Source organism: Falco biarmicus, chromosome 4 (genome assembly GCF_023638135.1).
Source record: "Falco biarmicus isolate bFalBia1 chromosome 4, bFalBia1.pri, whole genome shotgun sequence".
Classification (NCBI taxonomy): domain Eukaryota; kingdom Metazoa; phylum Chordata; class Aves; order Falconiformes; family Falconidae; genus Falco; species Falco biarmicus.
In genome coordinates, this window is record NC_079291.1 from 72273520 (window position 1) to 72285901 (window position 12382).

At 38.0% G+C, this 12382-nt stretch overlaps 1 protein-coding gene across 27 annotated transcripts in view; it reads right to left on the bottom strand.

Annotated features, from left to right (window-relative positions):
* Window positions 1-12382, bottom strand: part of RBFOX1 (RNA binding fox-1 homolog 1) — a 918501-nt gene that overhangs the window by 189114 nt on the left and 717005 nt on the right. The gene's annotated exons all lie outside the window — the stretch shown is intronic.

A 12382-nucleotide genomic window follows, 5' to 3' on the forward strand; every position in this document is an offset into this window, starting at 1 on the left:
AAGGAGTTTTAATGGTCTTGTTTAAAATTCAGTAAGAGAATACATTAGACTGATTTTATTTTCACCAACTAAACAAAAACTTTGGGATGCTGTGGAGATTATAAATGAGAGGGAAACTACCCAAAGTACAAATCTGATCTACGCCAAGAAGCTGACTAATGTTTCAAACTCATTTCAAATCATCCAGCTTTACATAGTTAACAATTTTTCACCATTTTATACAAGTACACCATGCGCAGTCAAGGGTTAACAATAACGTAGAGGTCGGCCATACTAAAATACAGGCTGGCCTTCATAATAGTTGCTTTCTGCCGACGCCCCTGAATCCACAAGTTAATGCAATGGCCAGCCCGTGTTTACAATCTATCAGCTGCTTCTGCTGATGCCATTAGATCCACAAGTTAATGCAATGGCCAGTCCACGTTTACAATCTATCAGCCACATTAGTTCTCTCTCTCTTATCCTTTCCAGCTATCAAAAGTGCAATAAAAGGGCGCCAGTAAGTAACTGGCCGCCCACTGCCTGGTGCGCGTGTGTTTGTTCTTCCAACAGAACTCTACAAAGTAAATCGCCATTCTTCCACAACTAGCTCGTTACTATTAACAATTCTGATCTTCTTACATAATCTCTTTTCTTCTTCAAATTTATACCTGCCAAGCTTTACTTGTATTTTAATAGCTGATGTCAGACAAGCAACAAGCAGAAAGTTCTATCTCAGGACTATAATTTTAAATACAATGAGACTCACATCAACTGTCGCACAGACATGCAGAAAATTATTCCACATGGACTTCTAAAGTGCATCCTAAAAGCTTCAAAGAATGAGTACGTTTTTAAAAGAATTTAAATTGATGATCGGGGGAGGGGGGGTGTTAAGCAATTTGTCTAATGTGACCCTATACTCACTTCTCCAACATCACTTCCAATATGCTGCCTCCTGTCAAATCAACAAAGAGCGCCTAACAGCACATCTAAATTTGTGTTCATTTGCCTTCTGCAGGATTATCTTTGCCACGTCAAGCATTATAAGTAAATCAAAGATGCTTCTCAGGGGCTGTAAGAGTAGGGCTAATCTCCAGACAAATATTTAGAAGGCAGCTTAGCCTGTTCTGGCTTTAATTGTTTCCAACTGATTTGACTTATTCTAATTACAGCCTTTATGTTATAAAAGCCATTTTTATGTTGCTGAGGAGCAGTTTCACTGCAAATACATGAAATTTTGCTGAGTTTCTGTTCCCATGTCGATTATGGAAATGGTACTCTACAGCTTTCCTCTAATTAGAAAAAACACACTGCACAGAGCATCAACAATTTTTAACATTAATAACAGAGTGACAGTGTCCTTTTGTGTGCCTTTAAATAATTTCTCAAAATATGACACCACAAAGCCACCATATCCCACTTGGGTATCATACTAGGAGCAATTTTCACATCTTTGCATATTATATTTATTCAAACACAGAACAGCATCTTTGAAGAAGCTGTTTAGTAATTTAACCTAACAGAATAAGATAATTAAACTTCTGTATGGTTTATATGGAGGCACTTTCCAAGCCCATGAACTTGGAAAATTCAAACACTCCCACGAAGCAAATTAAACATATCCTTTGACAAATCAGACAGCGTGGCTATTTGTTACTTTTAGTATTTACTTACCATGCTATCATTTCCTAAAGTGAACAGACAGCTGAGATAATACTTTGCATCGACTCACAGACTTGCTGTTTGATAGAAATCTAACTGTTAATCAAATGTTGTGGGCAATAGAAATCAAGGTGGAGGGGTCACAGAACATGTAGCACATGTCCATTCCAACTTCAATACATTACTAAATAACGTTTCTCTTTAATAGAAAAAAGCTTTTCACTTATTGTCAAAACTGACCCCAGAAAAATTAGTTATAATGAAATATAAATAAGGGACATTACTTCTGTTATGACTCTAAACATTACTCCCTTCCTTCCTCTGTGCAGAAAGAACAGAAAGAATAAACATTAACATCTAGATTTGATGAGAAAAACAAATAGGAGAGTAAAGCACTCAAAGCTGGGATGATTTTTTTTTAAATTTTTTTTTTGACGTACAGAAAGGATTCTTTGGGAGCCAAAACAGAAGGAAAAGGCAACTCTAAGTTTCTATGTTGGACATACATGCTTACAAAAATATGCACATGTCACTTTCAGTACTGTGACCAGTCAAACTAAGCTGCTATAGAATACAATGTATTTTGCATAGAAGAGGATAAAACTTCCATAAGGTATTTACAGCATGACCTCTAAAGTCTCTATGAAATAACAGGTAGCACTATCACAATTTTGCATTCTCCTGTGATTATAATGTCTCCAAGCTCCTTTCATTTCTATGAAAAGTTTAGACTTGTTGATATAATCCTGTTAGGTGTCACCAAGAAAAGCTTACATGTCCTCATTTGCTAAAATGGAGGGCATAGTGGGGCAAAATTACTTGGGCAATGATTCTAATTGCTTTATTAATATGGAGACTTGTTCTGTGATAGTTTATTTTCTTTTTCTTTCTCCTGTAAAAATTAAACCTTTACTACCTGTAATTCTTTGACTAGATTTCAGTTACATTAGTAATGAATTCCTGGCTTTATGTGCAAGTTGCTTATCTTTTTTGTTCATAACTAGATTTTGAATGTAAAACTGGTGAAGAATATGGAAAGCAAGCAAAACTATATGATACTCCTCAAAAAAAAATTTCTAGCCTCCTACACTGTTTAAATTAAAGACATCCTGAGATGAATGTGTGTTCTGTGCATTCAGTAACCCTTGCTGGTTTTATCTGGAGTTTTGCAATGTCAGAAATAAACCTCATGAAAACAATGTAGTGAAAAAGCCAGGAGCACGAGGCTGTCATTATTGTGTTTCTGAAGTGGATATTGTTCTAAAAAACATAAAACCAGTAAGACAGCTGGTGGTGCAAATGTTTTTGATATAAGCTATGGTATATACTGTCACAGCAATGGAGTAAGTTATATTGAGCTTCAGAGACACTCACTACTGAGGCGTACAACCTCCTGGGGGTGTTTCCCACAACCCCCTGAGATTATCCCTCTCCTAGAATGAGTGTCAGCCAGGTAGTGTAGCAAAAATACTTTAGATGGATTCATTTTATTTTATTTTGGTTTTTTGAGATCATGACGACTGTCAGAATCACAGAAGGGGTTGGGTTGGAAGGGACCTTAAGGATCACCTAGTTCCAACCCCCTGCCATGGGCAGGCAGCCAAGAACCTCATAATGCACTGCGTAGATCCAATATGTGTATTTCTTCCCTGAATGGCACATCCTTACTGTGTTGTCCATTTGTAGCATGTGTTCGTCATGTATGTCTAGTGTAAAAACATTCAGGAAGAGAAAACTAAAAACATGACTACTCATTCCCTTCAAATACGACGCACTGGGCACATGTTAACACCAGTTCTCCAAACACTGCGTTGGCTCTGTTTGCAAACAGATTTATTTTGGTTTAGATCAACACGTTTCTCATGTGGCTGTTATCCTGGCTATTCAAGAGACCTGTATCCAGCCCACCACAGAAGCAAAAACTCCATCAGTCTTACAGCTGACTGTCCAAATTACACCCCCAAAGCCCAGCTACCTTTAGGCAGCCTTCAAAGGACAACCTTGAAGAAAAATCTTTGCCAGTAACTTTCACACTGCCAAATCTCTACAATTTCCCACAAACTAAACAGCAACCATAAAATTTCCTCAGGAAAGCAAGCAAACTGATGCAAGAGGGAGCAAACCAAACCCGATTACCTTTTACTATTCCAGATGAAGAAGCATACATAATATTAGAATCAGCGACACTAAGTAACTTTTCCAAGTTATTAAAGACAGCAAGCATTTTTAGATGTGATTATCTCCCAGTTTGATATCCCAGTTCAATCTGCTGTTTTCTATCATTGCAAAGAAACCGATTCATTGCTGTCAGGAAATTGAGATCTCGATGTCTCTGTGACCAAAATTACCAGCACAGTCACGCTGACTGTACAAACTTTCCTGTTCTCTTACACTGCTTCTTCACAAGGCAATTCCTCCTTCACTCTACATTGGTTTGGGGACTTTTTAATGAAGTAAAATTCTAAGCAGTATATATGTGTTGCCCCCCGTCTCCTAAACAGTGAAAAGCAAACATGTTATGTGTCCATCTGTCAGGGAAGTGAGAAAACCAGATTGTCAGACAGGAAAAGTTTCTTCTTAGTGAATTGTAGGTCTTATATGAAAATCTAAAATTCATACATTTAGATGTTTTATAGAGGGAACATTGCAAGGAGCATAGGGACTTAAGTTGATAAACAGTTACACTTCCTGAAAGCAAAACCTTCCAGATATTATAGAGATATTACATTTTATAGTTTACACCAATATCTGCTGCAAAGGATTAAGATAAAAATCTTTGAAAAAGGCACATTAACTCTCATCTACTTAATACTTGGTCTTTACACCTGAAACATCTGACAGCACTCAGTTTTGAGGAAGAATGCTTGACTAAAGTGCAAAAGATGCTCTAAAATAATAGCAATGAGATTGCTACAGTTTTACATTAAAGAACTAATTCCCAACAAAAAAAATGTCATAAATTTTCTAGAGTTTTTAAACTATACCATAAAATTAAAATAAGGAAAATATCCTTGACAGTCTCCAGAAGTTTCTCATAAAATTGAATTATGTTTTAGAGTAAATCAGTCACCAGAATAACTTCTGCCTTAGAATGGCAATGTTACTTGCCGATATAGGGTTTTGGTTTTATTTTTAAATTAAACCACAGATAATTTCAGGAACAAGAAGAAAGAAATGAATAGTGTACCCAAATCTGCATCCCAATTTATGTAAATGATAAAAAGGTAAACTTTTAGTGCCACTGGAAAAGAACACAGCCCTCGGACATTATAACAAAGCTAGAATCAATTCTCCTATAAATAATAATAATTTATAGGCTAACAGCTGGATCAGAAGGTTTGGAGTCCATTTCCATAGCACTGGCCATTGTCCCAACACATCATCTTTGCCACTGAATTACGAAAGGACTTAGAATGTCCCACATGGAACATCTGAGGTTGCAAATACAGTTCCGAGCTGTTCTGATTTGAATAGATACTAGCACAGGATGCTTTTAAAAATATTTTGTATGGTCTCAGGGAGAATAAAAACATTCCTGAAACCACCCTGTTATTTACATTTCTTTGTCTTCCTTCCTTTCTCTAAAAATGCCATAGTTCAGTGATAAGCTGGCAGAAGAAGGCATGGTTTCCAGCGGGTGGTGCCAGTCTCGCTGTGGGCTCCCAACAGCCCCCGCTGCCCCCCGCAGCGCCCTTTCACACCTACCGACCCAAATCTGCTCATGCATGTGGGTGAAGAACACTGGGGAGTCTGATTCAGGTTAAATTAACCCGGAGCAAACTGGTTAGCTTCACCCAGATGAGTTTCATGGCCCCGTTCAATGAACGGCAACACAAACAGTTACAGAGGTGCGAGGAAGGGCAGAACTCTCTCGCTCATTTGCAGCGTCACCTTGTTTCCCCTTGGGAGGGGGGCGAGGTACGGAGACAGATTTTTCCAGCATCCCCCAGAAGCACAGTGCTACCCAAGAGAGTCACAGGAGGTACAAAGGCAGAAGATCCAACCTGCCTTTTGCTGATCACCCTCTGCAGACTACAGACAGAGAAAGCACTGGAAATGCTTTGGTTTGCTACAATTGTTAATGTATGCTCAAAAAAGGGGCAATCCTCTAGAAGCTGGTGATAAAACATTGCCACAACATCAGTCAAAATGCCAGCCTCAGTTACTCAGAGTCATGTCGTTCACGGAGCCACTGACACCTGCCCGCCCCTCCCCACCCTACAACGTCAGTGACGGGCCCGCCGCAGACCTGTCCGTGCTGCGGTGCAGCCTGGGCCTCAGGAACACAACAGCTTGTGGCACCGCGATTTTTAAAAGCCTTTTGTCAGAAATGAGGCTCTAAAAATACCTGACAGCCAAGTCCAACCAGGTACACTGAAGTCTGAACACAAAAGGACAAAGCAGCACAAGTAACGCTCAAGGCCACCGTTTGGTGTCCCACGTCTGTGTTACGCTGATACTTCAGTACAGCACCGCTCCATTTTACTCTTGGGGACCAAACTGAATTTTCTCCTCTGGAAGTTACCGAAGCAGGCTTTCCCCCCTGCCCTTACCAGTTTTCACCTTTTTATCCTAAAATCACAGACCGGGCAAACAGGACACCCCAGTGGTATTTCAACAGTCACTGCGAAGCAAGAAACTGCACGTTGAAGGAACCAGAACATCCACGTGCTAACAGGTGGTCACTGGAAGACACGTAAAAGGAACTGTCCTCCAATACTGTAAATCCCAGGAGCCTGGAGTGCCTGCGACCAGACACAGACCTGTGCTTCGTTTGCGATTCATTACGGTGCCAGACACGTTGTAGGGCAGATGCGTTCGGAACAACACGGCAGCCCTCGGCCCTTTCTACTTGATGCACCTGGGTCTTCCTTCCAGAGAAGCGGCAGGAGAGACTGTGTGCACAGTTTTTATCCTGACCTAGACTCACAACATGTCCTGCCCATTTACTTGGAATTTGAAACCGCTTGTAGCCACAACCTAAACGTTGGGTACCACAGCCCAGCCCAGGAGAAATGCTGTATTACATGAGACTAGGTAGGGCATGACAGACACTGAGGGTGAAAGAATAAAACACTGCAATGGCCAATTTTATAATTAATCCCTGGGTAAACTATAGCAAGCTGTTAATATCAAGAAATCTGAATCCATTCAGATCTCATCCATTTCATGCTATTTTTTCTTCATCTCAACTAGCATCACTAATAGTCCTGTTCCCCCCGGGCACTGATTTTGTACATTTTCATATATCTATATGGACTTCATACATTTCTGGGCTGCAATCATCGATTAAAACCTGTTCTACATTTCTGTTACAACGCTCCATTACCTCAAGCCCTCCAAAAAAGAAAAGAGGGACAGAAAGGAAGTTTAACTAACAAAATTACAATGTCAGTCTATTAATATGATATAGAAATCTACCTTTTAGATAAACCTATTATCTTTGTTAAGTTAAAAAAAAAAACCAACTACAAAAGCAATGCTTTGTCCTATCACAATTAATAGCCCACATGACTAAAAATAGTTTTTGCCTGCATAACTGTGGAAATTTTTAAATTCCAGCTATTTCAGCAGCACTTCAGAAAAATCAAAGAGCCTCCTTTCTTTATGAAAATGGCACAGAAGTACAGGAACCAAAACCTGTTATTCAGTGTCCTTTTAAAAAATGGAACTGGCAGTATTTCACCTTACAAATAAGGCATACTTATTATTTAAACAAACAAAGCTGACTTTAAAGTTCTAGATGTTAAGCAGCTCTGGATGACAGATGCCCTGTCAAGCAGTAGTTTACAGCAATGTGTCTTGTGAAGAGGCTACATACATTTTCTACAGCACTGCATCTAGCACCATCAAAAAGCATGAAAAACAGTTCAGAAATAGTTCTGAAAGCCTTTTTTGCTTATGGCTTTATAATACCATAAGCTCAGCAGCTTCCATATAATAGAATTTATGTCATTTTTAATGTTTTGTATTTACCACATAAAGAAAAAACACAAATGAATACATAACAGAAAACAGTTTATTAATCTGTCTTCCTTTTCAAAGAAAAGATGACAACTGATAGGTGTTATTACTTGGCTTCCTTATGCAAATTTATGGGATACATTTTTGCGGCCACATTAAAAATGAGAAACACACTGCGTACCTGAAGCCACACTGTGAGGACTAAAGGGTAACAGGCCTGCTCAGCAAACCGCTTCCTGCAGAATGGGCTCCGCTACAGAATCCCATAACATCTTGGATCCCCTAATGATCCAACTGAGCGCTTCCAAGGATTTAACAGAGAAATTTTTGGACTGGCACACCCTTACAACAGGGATGTTTTTTCTGTACAGTCGACAGCTCCAGGCAGGACAATGGCAGTATGTGAAACAAAAAATACGGCACAGTGCTTTTGGAGTGACCTGATTTAGGCTGTTCTTACTTCCCTGTCTGCTTCTGCCAGTCAAATGAAGAGGCATAAACACTGGCCCTAGTATTTTTCCATACTTTGTACTTCCCTTAAAAAAAAAAAAAAAAAGCCTCAGCTTGAAAACAGTGTTCTGACACAGAGTAAAACAATGTGTTTTTTTTAGTGAAGACGTGTGCTTGAAGATATATCAACAAAATACATGATAGACATGTGACAAGTTCAGCAATTATGGCACATGGTTTATGATTTCAGGATAGACAGATGGATTTATTTAGCTATCTATAGTGTGTGTATGTGTACTGCACAGAAAATAATCCCTCAGCAGTCCAAAAGCAGAAAACTTTGTTCAGTTTGTTTGTTCTTGTCCTATAGGATCAAATTAAATAAGGAATTGTGATTACAGGTGACATTTTTGACATTTCTGTCTCTCTGAATGGGATGAGCTAGCTGAGTCTGAGCCAACAGCTAACAGGGGCTTTCCTATATTTTAGCAGTCTACTTCAAATTGTTAATGCGTGTTAAAACTGAGCTTGCTCATATTCTATACTTTAAAGCATGTAATTTAAAAAATATTCAGTTATGTGCTCCTGAAATATACCGTGCCATCAGCAAAATAAACCTCAAGAATAGAAAGGAGATAAAGAAGTTTTAATGATACACAGAGATTGTTAGTCAGGCTGTGAAATAGCTAGGGATGCCACTTCTTTTGTTCCTTACATCTCAACCAATCTACCTGTTTACCTGTTAAAGAGACAGGTTCTTGTTAATGGTCACCTTTGTATTTTTGCACTTGAAGTAGCTATTTTATCTTGGACTGTAACCTTAGGCACAATCCCTGTAATATAAACATATGCTTAACATGTAGCCCAGTGGTAGCCTCTGTAAAACCAAGGAATTGTGTTTAAAACTTTACATATATGCACTGTACTTGCTGCATGCTGAGAGTCTTAAAAAAAGAACATTTATTCTCTGGCCTCAAAAAAAGAAAGCCAGGTGAGCTTGCTGTTGAACACTTCTCAGCTTGTATGTCACTACAGAGATCTTTTGCATCCATTACTATAGCTTCTTTAAAACAAACTAATTAAAATGATGAAGAACTCTGTCAATGAAGTAGTAAAGTATAGAACAATGTTAGGTTTTTTTCAAATAAAACTTACCAAAGCCAGAGAACATAGGGTGAAGATTGTGTATCTTACCAATAAAGTATGAAATGCAGACCAACCCTTGATATGTTTTACAGGTGGGTCAAAATAAAAAGTAGTAAATATTTAGGGATTTCCACTCAGGCCCTTGGTATTATTCCTCTTTAGAAGTTAACGCTTCATTATCACCCTTTCACTGGTGCCGTTCTCCCTTGCAAGTGCATTCCGTTCTCACCTGGGCAGCATCGCCCCAGTCCCCTGTCACCAGGACCCCAATTACAGTCCCTCTCCCCACTCCCCTACCGATGCAGGCAGAACAGGCTCTGAAATCTCAGTCGGGGTTACACGCATCTGCTGCTGAAGGGGAGACCTGTTAATTTCATTATTTTGCTTTCATCTTTGGGTATTCTGCTTTACGCTTTTTGTTCTCTAATTTTAAAAATGCTCCTTGTGATGCTTTAAAAGCCATACCAAGTAACATTAACGTAGTGCTGGCAGCTGAACACTGTTATTAGATAAAAGTGGCTCTAATGCATTAGGAGGTGTTGAGTTAATAGGAAAACAGCTTTGATTCACTAGCCCCTGTCTAACATGCCACTACAACAGAAGTAAAAAGGCAGTGGGCAACTCCCCTCTAATCACCTCCTGTTAGCTGCAACTATAGGCAAATTGCTAGTGAGGATTAAGTGGGGAGACTATCACAGGATCAGTGTCAAGCAGAAAAAAAGACTCAATTTGTGAGCAATCATGACTCCCTAATCACTTCTCTAAGAGCTTTAGGAATTACTAACAGTAGTCTTTAGAAGCCTGGACACATCACAAGTACCGACCCACAGAGATAAGGAATCTCTTTTTACTACAAACATATGATTATGACCGAGATAGAACACTGAAGTATACAGATAATAAAACAAGTGGAGGCTGAAAAAAACGGTAATTTGCCTTCACCAATCCTGTACATTCTTCAGATTACTGAGATTATGATATATGTGTGTCAACACTGTGAATGCAAAGGGAGATAAGCTAAGATTTGTATGGTTTGGAAGGCAGTATTACCAACAAATCTGTCAGTTACAATGTAGAGAAAATACCCATACCATTGCGACACTGTTCCACACAGCAGCAGTGGGAGAGATTCTGCCCATTCCAGATTTTCAAGCAGTTGCTAGAGAAATAGCCCCAGCCAATTATTTTATTCCCAGTTATTTTTACTTTTAGTAAAAAAAAAAAAAAAATAAAATGAAAAATGCAAACACCTGCTATTTAATTCAGAGACATTGATATTGACTTTCATTTTTAATGTATCGTAACCCTGCATTAGATTATAAAATTCAATAGAGACTACAAGCACTACCTGTGTAACACCTGACAGATCTATAATTGTTGGGGTCTAAAAATCAACATGGCAAATAAATTATATAATTTTAGAGATCACAAAGTTTTATCCTGCCATGTAGTCTGAGTTGCAATACAGCTGGCTCGACTGCTTGATCAAAAATTACATTTCTTGCTATTGTTTTACATGACCTAATTTCTTAGCGTAAAAAAGATCACAAATTATGAATATTTAGCCACATTGAAAAAAATTACTATGTTTCAGCATAAGACATTTTTCAAAGCTACTACAACGCTATCTAATTGTTAGGATGCATTACTTGATACAGGCACATCAGGCTACTGCTCACCGAGTGGAAGAAAACATGTAACACATGCAAATGTCAGGATGAGACAGGACTCACAAATACATTTATTGTTTGCACGTTTAAATATGTTTCAGCATTATAAAGGAGCAGTTATATTATAAAATCAAAAGGAAAACACATCTTTACAAAATATAATATATTTTCATCAATACCCTTCTAAGAAAATAGCAAGCTAAAACAGTTTTCAGTGTTTTTACTGCAGTATGTCACAGTGTTCCTGCATATCAAAACTTGGCATCACTAATGTTAATATAGGGAAAAGGAATAAAAACCAATTAGGGCTCAGTAATCAATCAATGAGAATTCCTCCCACTAATGTACTGATAATCTCATAGGCAATAAAAATAAACAAACAAACAAGCCAAACAAAAAAGCACTGCCCTCAGGTTGTCTATGCATCTCGGACTTGAACTGGAAACCACATCTCTGTACCAACATTATAAACCACTTTCCAAGAAGGAAACAGGTCCTTCCACAGCAAGGTAAGAACTCCTAATTAAGAGTAACTGAAAACTAAGAATGACAACATGTGCCACATAGAAAAAACACATTATGTGGATTATTATTAAAACAGTACCAAGATACACTGAATACCGAGACGATGTTATACTAGCTTATTTACAGTACACATTTTTAAAGACTGACAAGAAAAAGAGTACCTGAAGTTTTTAAAATATTTCCTTTCAGCTAAAGTGCTCAAAGACAGATATATGACATTTATATGTATATCTTTAACATTGAAGACAGACATATAGATATATCTATGTGGGATGTAGGCTCAGTGATCCTTATGGATCCCTTCCAGCTTGAGATATTCTATGATTTCATGATATAACGTGCAGAATGCCTGTACGTATACTGTCTAGGTTGGTATTAGGTAGGAAGGCTTTTGTCTGTCTTGTATCAATGCTTTTAAATCACAAAACAAAAAATGAATACACAAATGCAGGACAAAAATAAAAATTAAAACCCTTTCCAATGCTTATGTTATATAAATCCAAAACAGCTGTATTATACTCCTTGTCTTCTTATCTCTCAAGAAGTATTGCACAGGTTAAAAACAAAAAAAAAGTACGCCACCCCATCCTACCTTCAGTGCAAACACATGAACAGTGGGTGCTTTGTTGATGCATTCTTTCATCTGCTCGTTTCACAAACACCACTACCAATTGCATGTGCACATACATAAAGATATATATATTTATAAAAATTGCTTGGTACTAATAAATCAACATTAACTTTTTTATTTTAATTAAGAAGTTTCTATATTCTGTAATGTGCTTCAAGACACAAGATTCTCAGCATTGCACTGTATTATACTCTGAATTAACAACAGCAAATTTCTTAATCCTGCTATATTAATTTGAAATAATAAAATACATTGCATAGTATTATATACATAACAACTTCATAAAACTAATCAAACCCAGACATCCAAACCCAAAATGGAACTCCTGCATCACGTATTTCCTTTGCACAGA